Below are 8,762 nucleotides of genomic sequence, written 5' to 3'. Positions count from 1 at the left end.
TATACTCTATGTAAATTTATGTATACTATATAGTAAGATATATAGTAAATTACATAAGATATTTATGACATACAATATATATTATTATATTTTATATATTATAATATATATAATATATATAGTGAATAGAAGGGAGGATTTCTTTCCTAAAATAATAATACACACATATAGTGCATTATAATGTGACATAATATGTGTATATATATACTTGCCATAATAAAAGTTGATGCAAACAGAGCTAATGTTGCTTTTTCCTAATAAGGTAGTATTAGGTAGTATTAGGTCTCAAGTTCATCAGCGCATCTCTTAAATAGAGCTCATTCCTAGAGAATATCTGGTAAATTTCAAATATGGAAGAAAAGAGAAGTCTTATGTAAAAGCGTATATGAGTAGTTTTTGGTTCTTATTGCTGTCTATCTCTTTCTCTCTCTTTCTTTTTAAAGAAAGCCAGATCTTTCTTATTACTCACAAACACAGTCATTTCTAGTCCTTAAATGACTTACTGGAATCAGGAATTTGACATCTTGTTCATATAAAGATTCAGAACTATCAAAGGGATATCAATATTACCAGATGCTAAAAAAGACTGGAAAATGAATCTTACCCACGCAATACACAAGAATATAGCAATTTTAGGTCAGAAACACAAAACACCTGCTAAAAATTAAAAAAACATAGAGATCAATACTTAATAATATCATAAAAGGGGAAAAAAGGATAATTACCAGATATTACAAAGCTCCAAATAAGAACAAAGAAGAAGAGTTTGGGAGTCCAGATTATAATTTAACCCTGTGGTTCTTAAACCTACATGGAGGAAACTGAAGCTCTTCTGAAAAGGGCCAGAGGAAACAGAAAGAATTGTTGAACTCATTTTGACCCAAATCCCTGGACATCACCAGTCTCTGTGCACAAATGCATATACCCTAACAGGAATATGAAAATGACACTGACTCTGAGTCTTCACCAAGAAGACAGAACCTCAGCCTCTGGCATTTCCCAGGGGATGCCTCACTCACGCTCACAGTTCATTCCAGCAGCCTCACTCCGTGCCCAGCCTTTGCCCTGTTCCGCACCGGCACTGGCCCCATATCCTCTGCTTACAGAGATGCCTTGGAGAAGCTCTGTGCTGTACTGTTTGGAACCGCCATTGGGAAAGTCTGATGAAGGTGCCACAGGGTACCACCTCCCCTATCCCTCCCCCCACCTCATTCACTATTACAGCACTTTGTTTTTTCCTTTGTACCTCTGATGATTCAAAGTATAAGTCATGATAGAGCCTTCATGTCATTCCTGTCCTAATTGAGCTTCTTCTCTAACACCTAGCCCAATGCTTGGCACATATGAGGTACCCAATAAGTATTATAAATGATCAATAAAATATTATAAACATTTTTTCTACAGGGAAGTCCCAAAATTTTCGCTGCTCAAAGCTCTCTCATAACAATAGTAAAATGGTCCTTCCTATGTGCAGGCAATTTGCCTGGGACTTCATATATGTTAACTCATTGCTTCCCATCAAACCCTCTTGAAAAAGGTACACTTCCATTTTCCCCCACTTATAGATGAGAGAACTGAGGAAAAGAGAGGTTAAAATACTTGCCTAAGCTCTAAGCAGTGAACAGTAGAGTTGGGGTTTGAACCCCAATAATCTGCTTTTAGTCAGACCTCTTACCTTCCTACTGAATCACTTCTTTCAAAAAGTCCAAGAGGTCAGGTGGAAGAATCCATCTCCCTCCTCTCTGTTCTCTCTCTCTGCTTCAGCTTCCTTTGCCAGATATCATGCTGTATGAAAACAAACCCTAAAAATAATAGGAATAATAATAACATGCCATCTTCCTCCCTACCTTGCTCTCTTCCTTTCTCCCTTCCACTCTTCCCTCCTAAGTTTCATGGCACACCCACACCTACCATGTCAGGCCTACACCAGTTACCAGAGCCACAAAGCTGACTAAGAACTAGTCCCTTCCACAGAATCACAGTCAAGTAGAGAAACAGAGGGGCCAACAACATTAACGACTTAACCTAAATAAACAAAACTCAGTGGAAGCATCTGGTAAACCTCAATGCAGATAATGTTGGCAGAAAGAGACAGAGGCCAGCAGAAAACTGAGTTCATGAACAAATTAGGGGGATAAAAAAAGTCGAGTCCATGTCAAGACCGACTACTGGCTCTTGAGGACGCCACTGTGAAGTGTGGTCCATAAGCTCACAGGCAGAGTATAAATTGCTGCCAGATGTTCCTAAGAAATAAGCAAAAAGAAAGTGGCAAAACTGCAAGGTTTCAAGTAAATCTTATTAGGCTGTACAGAGAGGACCAGAATAGAGAAGAATGGATCACATAAGCAAATAACTGAAGAAGAGGAAATTTTGCATTTCACTAAGCAGTGTAATTTATCATTTTCCAGAAAAAATTTTTAAGGGCAACATCAAAGATTCTATTTTGGTTTGGTATTTCTTTAGTGGCATTTGTTTTGTGCCTGGGTTTACATCTTAAGAGAAAGGCCATAAGACATATGTGAGAGGGGTCTGTTCACGGAATAGAGAAATCTGGAAATACACTATCCCTACCAGAGGTCAAACCAAGGCCTGGGAAACACTGGTCCGAAAGAAAATGGGAGATCCCACTTTTCACAGCTACTTTTCATTAAGGAGAGGAAGTGTAATGTCATAGAGCAAGGTGTTTGAAATCACAAAGCCTTTTAGAGCTCACGCTATGATTTATGAGCTGTTGGACCATGGTCAGTTATATAACCTTGAGAAATCTTAACTTTAACCATCTGTAAAAGGAAAGTGTTGGTATTTTCTTCAGAGTTTTTTAGTTTTGTTTTGGTTTGGTTTTTGTAATTGTTATGCCCCAATAATGGGTCCGTGATTAAAGGAGTGAGACTGATACAAAGTGAAGGTCAAGCAAAGCTTTATTTCGCGCCAAGCATCAAGAATTTAACTGAACGTTTGGGACGCACCTCCTACAAGAGAGGGCGACCCTTCTCTGTTTCACAGACTAGCTTTTAAGGGCAAAGGCCATGTGGTCAGGCCTGGCTACGTACAGGTGGTCAATGAGATTGTAACACACAGAGAAAGCTGCACAGACATGCTAGGTGACCAATTGAATTACAATTTACCCTAGTAGACATTTGAACCAGCCTATCACCTTGGTCAGAACTGGCGCCAAAAAGATGCCCAAAAGGAGGGGCCCATACTCCTTGGTAACTAGGGAGACAGTATGCATCCTGCTACTGATGGATGTCTCCACCTGCCCTGACCCACCCTAGTATCTGGGCTTTGTTACCTGGAGCTGGTTTCCGGGACTTGTTTTTAAGTAAATCCCCTGGGGGGAAGGGGAGCAGGGACAGTTTAACTTTAATGAAAGCCTCTCGCTAAAGAGGTCCTTACAGTAATGATTACATGAGATTTTGCCTGTAAGTAGACTTCCAGGTGCCCCATCCATAGTAATGTTAGCTATCCTTGGTTGTGGTAGTAATGGTGGTTGTAGAATGAAGGTATGTGGAAGGGAAAGGGGTGGTCCTTTACTGTCTTCAACTCTCTATTTAAATAAGTATAATAATTCACTCAAACTAAAAAAAAAAAAAAAGAATTAATAATCTGGGACCCTTCAGACATAAGTGCATTCTCCAATGCCCCTTCATGTCAAAATGCCAACCCATATATCTGTCTTTGGCAAGATTTGTGGGAGTTGCTTCCCATAATATTGATTTAAAAGCTTTGACGACATGGCCCAAATATTTCCAATCTCTTCTTAATAAGGTTAGGCACTATATTTAAACCCTTCCTGAATCCATTGATATTTTATGCTTGTTGGGGTAAGGCTTACTTAATGCTGTCTGCCTGTAAGTACATATGAAAGAAGCACTGGTTTTCAGCTCTGGGACTGTTAACTCAGGAACTTGAAGTTCTGTCTTTTGGTAAATTGATGATCACAAGTCTCCAAGAACTACTAAGACAGGGAAGGGTGTCCTTGCTGCTGGATGTCCACACCACCTGGGATCGTCTAAGTAGCAGTCTGGTTCCCCAATCCCTACTCCTCAGTGGCTCTGGTGGCCTTGTTCCCACCACCCTCTCCCTTAAGGCACTGCTAGAAAGAGCTGCAGTGGCCACCCTCTTCATGGTCTCAAATACCAGTCAGAAAGGCCATGGCAGGAAGGCATGTCAACTGCAGCATCTAATTCTGACTATATTACCCCCCACCCCCGAAATTACTTTGACCAAAACCATGCTGACAGGAAGGAAAAATCGAGGAATAAGCCAAATTTGAGCAAAGAAACCAAGAAGAGGGTCAGCATTTTGGAGAATTCAATATCAGGGCTTCCTACGCAAGGAAGTAGGAAATTTCTTTGTGAGCAAATGCTATTAACATTCTCTTTAAATTCGGTGCTTTAACTAGACACGACACAGGGCGTTTGGCATGGACTGCATTTCCTGTCACAATTTATTTTGGAGTTAGAAAATGTTTTTACTCAAAAACTAACTGAAAGCCTACTTCTCTACTGTCATAAATCAAGATATCTCACCCATCTCAGTAGGACTTGGACCCTATCCAAAAGTTGCCCACAAAAAGAGAGAGAAATGAAGAGCTTTTGCAAAGGGAGGATACCTTCTGCACTAGGAAGGACTGAGGGCACATCATTTCCCAAAGGATTTGGAGAAAGTTCCTAGAGATGGCCTTTTGAATTATCTGACAGACTTGCCCTACCCATTTCAACCTCCTTGGAGGGTCTGGTCACCATGTTGGCAGGCTAGTGGAATAAAATAAAGCAATAAGATTGTTTCCATGAGTGCCAAAGCTCCTTTTTCTAGGATTCCTGAAAGCAGAAAGCACATCAGGCTTCTGTGGGATGGCTTCACAGACATAGCAGGATGGTCAACGTTGAACTTCTTGAGTCACAGCACCTGACAGAGTTCATGGAACACAAGACACTCAGTAAACGCTTGACTGATGACATGTCACATCTGCTGTTGTTAAATTTGATTCCTGTGTGTTTCTTATTTATCTGTCAGCTTTTATTACTGTTTAGGCATATCTTCAAAGACAGTTATATTTTCCTCAACTTCGTTTCATAGCCAAATTTTTGATGAAGCCCCTGGTACCACCCCCTGGGCTTGTATGACAGCCCTATTTTATTCCATTTATCACACTGTGCTGTACTGGCCTTTTGCTCAGCTCCACTACCTTCAGAAAATGAGGGAGGACTTATTCTTGTTTATCATTGTCACCCAGTGCCTAGTGCAGCAGACATCTTTTGGAAGTCTTCAGTAAATACATATTGCATAAACAAATTCTTATACCCAAAGTTAAAGCTTTGTGTTTCCTAAGCAGTTAAACTGACATCTATCAATTCAAACCCTCCTGAAAAAAAAGGTTGTTTTCACCGTGAATCAAAACTGGATTGTGCAATTTGCATGAGACAGACATTTTAATGCTAATCTTTGCTTTCTATTGTGTACTATTCTCCTTCCTGCTAATTTTGCTGTCAGAGGTCTCAGAGGAGAGTGGAACACTTTAATTATGTCACGTTTGCAAAAATGTAAAACACAAACCATCATTTTTAAGCATACTCTTTTCTTAAGGTGCTGTTTTTTTTTTTTTTTTTTGGTTCTGTTTTGTTTTGTTTAAAAGCAGCCATTTCCTCTTTAAAAGTTAAGTCTAGAGTTGCTTTGAACTTTACGGTACAAGAATACAAACACTTTTTCAACATTCTGCAAATATTTGTTGAGTTCCTAGTATTGCAGGACACAATTCCAGGAGCTAATGATAGAGACCGAAAAATGGACAAAATTGCTGATCAGATTGAGCTTAAATTCTAGTGAAGGGGAGATGAGCAAGAAACTAATACCAAGAAAATGTCAGGAAATGGTCAATGTGCTAAATAAAATAAAATAAATTTATGTCCAAAGTCCAAAATCCAAATGCTGCACAGGACTATTCTAGAATGGGTGGTCAGAGAGAGCAATCTAAGAAGGTGAAATTAATCTGAGTCCTGAATGAGGACAGGAGTCAACTATTGAACCAGGGTCGTTGCAGGCAGAGGGGTTGGCAGATCCCAAACTGGGAATACACATGGCTCGGCCAAGGAACAGATCATCTTCTGTAGGCCTGCAGGTCCTCCGAGGTAAGTGCCACAGACTAAATGTTTGTGTCACAAATCATATGTGGAAATCCTAACCCCCAATGTGATGGCGTTAGGAGGTAGATGGAGTCTTTGGGAGGTGATCAGGCCATGAAGTTAAAGCCCTCATGAATGGGATCCTGCTCTTATAAAAGAAACCCCAGAAAGCTTCCTCACCCCTTCCACCAGTGTGAGGACATAGCCAGATGATGGGCCATCTGTGAAACAGGAAATGGGCTCTCACCAGACAAATCGGCTATCATCTCGGTCTTGGATTTTCCAGCCTACTGAACTATGAAAAATAAATCTCTACTGTTTATAAGCCACCCAGTGCATGGTGTTCTGCTAGAGCACCCGCACTGATTAAGAGAGTAACCCTATAACCCCATGGATCAGACCCTCAGGTCTCCCTCTATGCTTGAAAGAAAGCTTGGCTCCACCAAATACACTGTGACGAGAAAGATGGATCAAATCCACCAAGTCAAGCTATCACACAGCTACATTTTGAAAGGCATTGGCATCAACCAAACTTACTATCCCCCTAAGATCATCAGGTCATCTACAACCTTCTGCTTTCTGTTTCTGGAAACTTAATGCTGGAATAACCATCTTCTTTCACTCTCTGTTTCACGCACACGTGTGTGTGTACGTGCGCGCGCACACACACACACACACTCACACACGGGTTCAGAATCTTCATGATGTTCTTTGAGGATCTGACTACATTTCTGTTAAATTATTTGTTTATGCTCCACAATTTACGTAGCAGAGAAGCAAAGTGGTCCCTAAATTCCCTGCTCACACACATGCACACATGCCTGCTCTACATATTTATACTAAATTAAACCCTTTACCTCCAGTCAGTCCAACGACGAGTTTTTCTCACGAGGGGATTTTTCTGGGAGGTGGGTGGCTGGTCTGTGGCCCTGAAAACGAGCAGAAGAGGTTCATGTGACCCGTGCCAACCCTCAGAGAAACACAGAACCCCCAGATTTTAGTATTACTAAGCAGGTTAAGTCTCTGCTTCCCACCTACAAAGCCCATGCAGGGCTTTCGCCTTGAAATTCTGTTTTAAATAAAGAGTTCATCCACATGTATAAAATACATGAACTATTGGTTGTACTTTTCCTCATTTTCTCCTCTCATCTTTGTAGTAATCTCTTGAGGGAGGTGCTTTGTAGAAGAGTTAAGGGTGGCCCAGGCAAAATACCTCTGGTCACACAGCTGATTTGTTCTGCTGGGATCTGAGTTGAGTTCAGGAAATCCAGTTCATTTTTCTTCACCCTATAACACAAGCTCCTGAGCCTTGTCTGGGCTCCCACATGGGCCCTGTTTCTTTAGGTCCAGGGGAACGGCAGTTTGATTTTTGGGTTTGGGGCAAGGGGAGGTTTCTTGTGCTGAAATTGCTGTAATTTGATTCCTAAGAAATTTCTTGACTCATTGAAAACAGACAATAGGTGACAAGAGGGTGAGAGAGAGTAGAAGTGGAGGTGGAGAGGACCAGAGAGAGAAGAAGAAAAGGAAAGCTCACATTTATGGAACTCCTGCTACTTTTCAGATGCTGAGCAGCCTTCTTTACATGTAGGGGATCGCCTTAAAATTCTCCACCTCCCAGCCCTTGCCTCCTGGTGTGACACTGATTACCGGGAATCTGAGGTCGGCTGGCCCACAGAAAAGCCCAAATACCAACTGGAAACAACAGCCACTCAGTGATTTTATTTACTTGTTTGTTTTTAGTGCCTGAGATTAGAACGCCTGGGAAAGCAGGCTTTCTGCTCTTGGGCACCTCTCTGTGGCCATTGCAAGAACATTCCAGAAAAACCATTAAGCTGCATGGCTGAGCTGCTCAAATGAACAATAAACCCTTGGCTGTCTTCGCGTCTGTCTTTTCTCCTTCGTGTCACATTAAGCATATAAATGGTTAACAGAAATGTGCTTCTTCAATATTTGTGACTGTCCTCTGAGTGCTTTCCAATATAAATATATACCAAGAGGCTTTGGAACCACAGAGGTCTGAGCCACACACTGCTCTGCCTGCCAGATAGCTGCTCTCCCACAAGCTCATTGGTCTGCATCTCAGTTTCTTTGTCTGTAAACCGGGCCAACAACCCCTATCCTTTGGGGATATTGTGGAGATTAGATGAGATGACCCACGTGGAAGTATCCAAGTCCTTCCGTGGTTAAAAAATGTTGGCTCCTTTTCTCTCCCTCTCCTTTGCCCTCTACACAGCATGATTTCCACCTAAAAGTCTGACACTGAACACTCTCAGTGTGGCTTTGTTTCTAAGGGAACATCACAGATCTAGGCAAAGCGAAGAACGGGAAGGAAATCTGGGAGAGTGGGTTAGCCTTAGGGGCCTTTCGGATGATGATTTTGATGATGATGATTTTGATTTGGTGATCCCAAATCAAAGAGCTGAGTGAAGGGAGGCTCTTTTGGACAGGCTTTCCAAAAGAGGACCCGCCGGGAGCCTCCCGGGCTGGCTGCGGACCCAGGCTTCCTTTCCCAGCGCAGAGAGCAGCTGCCTTGCTGCGGCTGCCATGTTGGAGGGCGTTCCGTGCCTCGGGGGGAGCGCGAAAGGCAGCTCCTCCCCGGAGGGACCGAAAACAAAGGGCAAGGTCCTTTTTCTCCGT

At 41.9% G+C, this 8,762-nt stretch overlaps 1 long non-coding RNA gene across 1 annotated transcript; it reads right to left on the bottom strand.

Annotated features, from left to right (window-relative positions):
- Positions 1-2,900: 2,900 nt before the first annotated feature.
- LOC132013609 (uncharacterized) lies at positions 2,901-7,750 on the bottom strand. Its single transcript, XR_009403043.1, has 3 exons — positions 7,660-7,750; positions 6,983-7,054; positions 2,901-4,911 (listed from the first exon to the last, which is right to left on the bottom strand). It is a non-coding gene; the product is annotated as an uncharacterized LOC132013609 (long non-coding RNA).
- Between the last annotated feature and the right edge of the window lie 1,012 nt (positions 7,751-8,762).

Source organism: Mustela nigripes, chromosome 1 (assembly GCF_022355385.1).
Source record: "Mustela nigripes isolate SB6536 chromosome 1, MUSNIG.SB6536, whole genome shotgun sequence".
NCBI classification, from domain to species: domain Eukaryota; kingdom Metazoa; phylum Chordata; class Mammalia; order Carnivora; family Mustelidae; genus Mustela; species Mustela nigripes.
The sequence above is the reverse complement of the archived record's forward strand: the minus strand, read 5'-3'. Positions and strand labels throughout refer to the sequence as shown.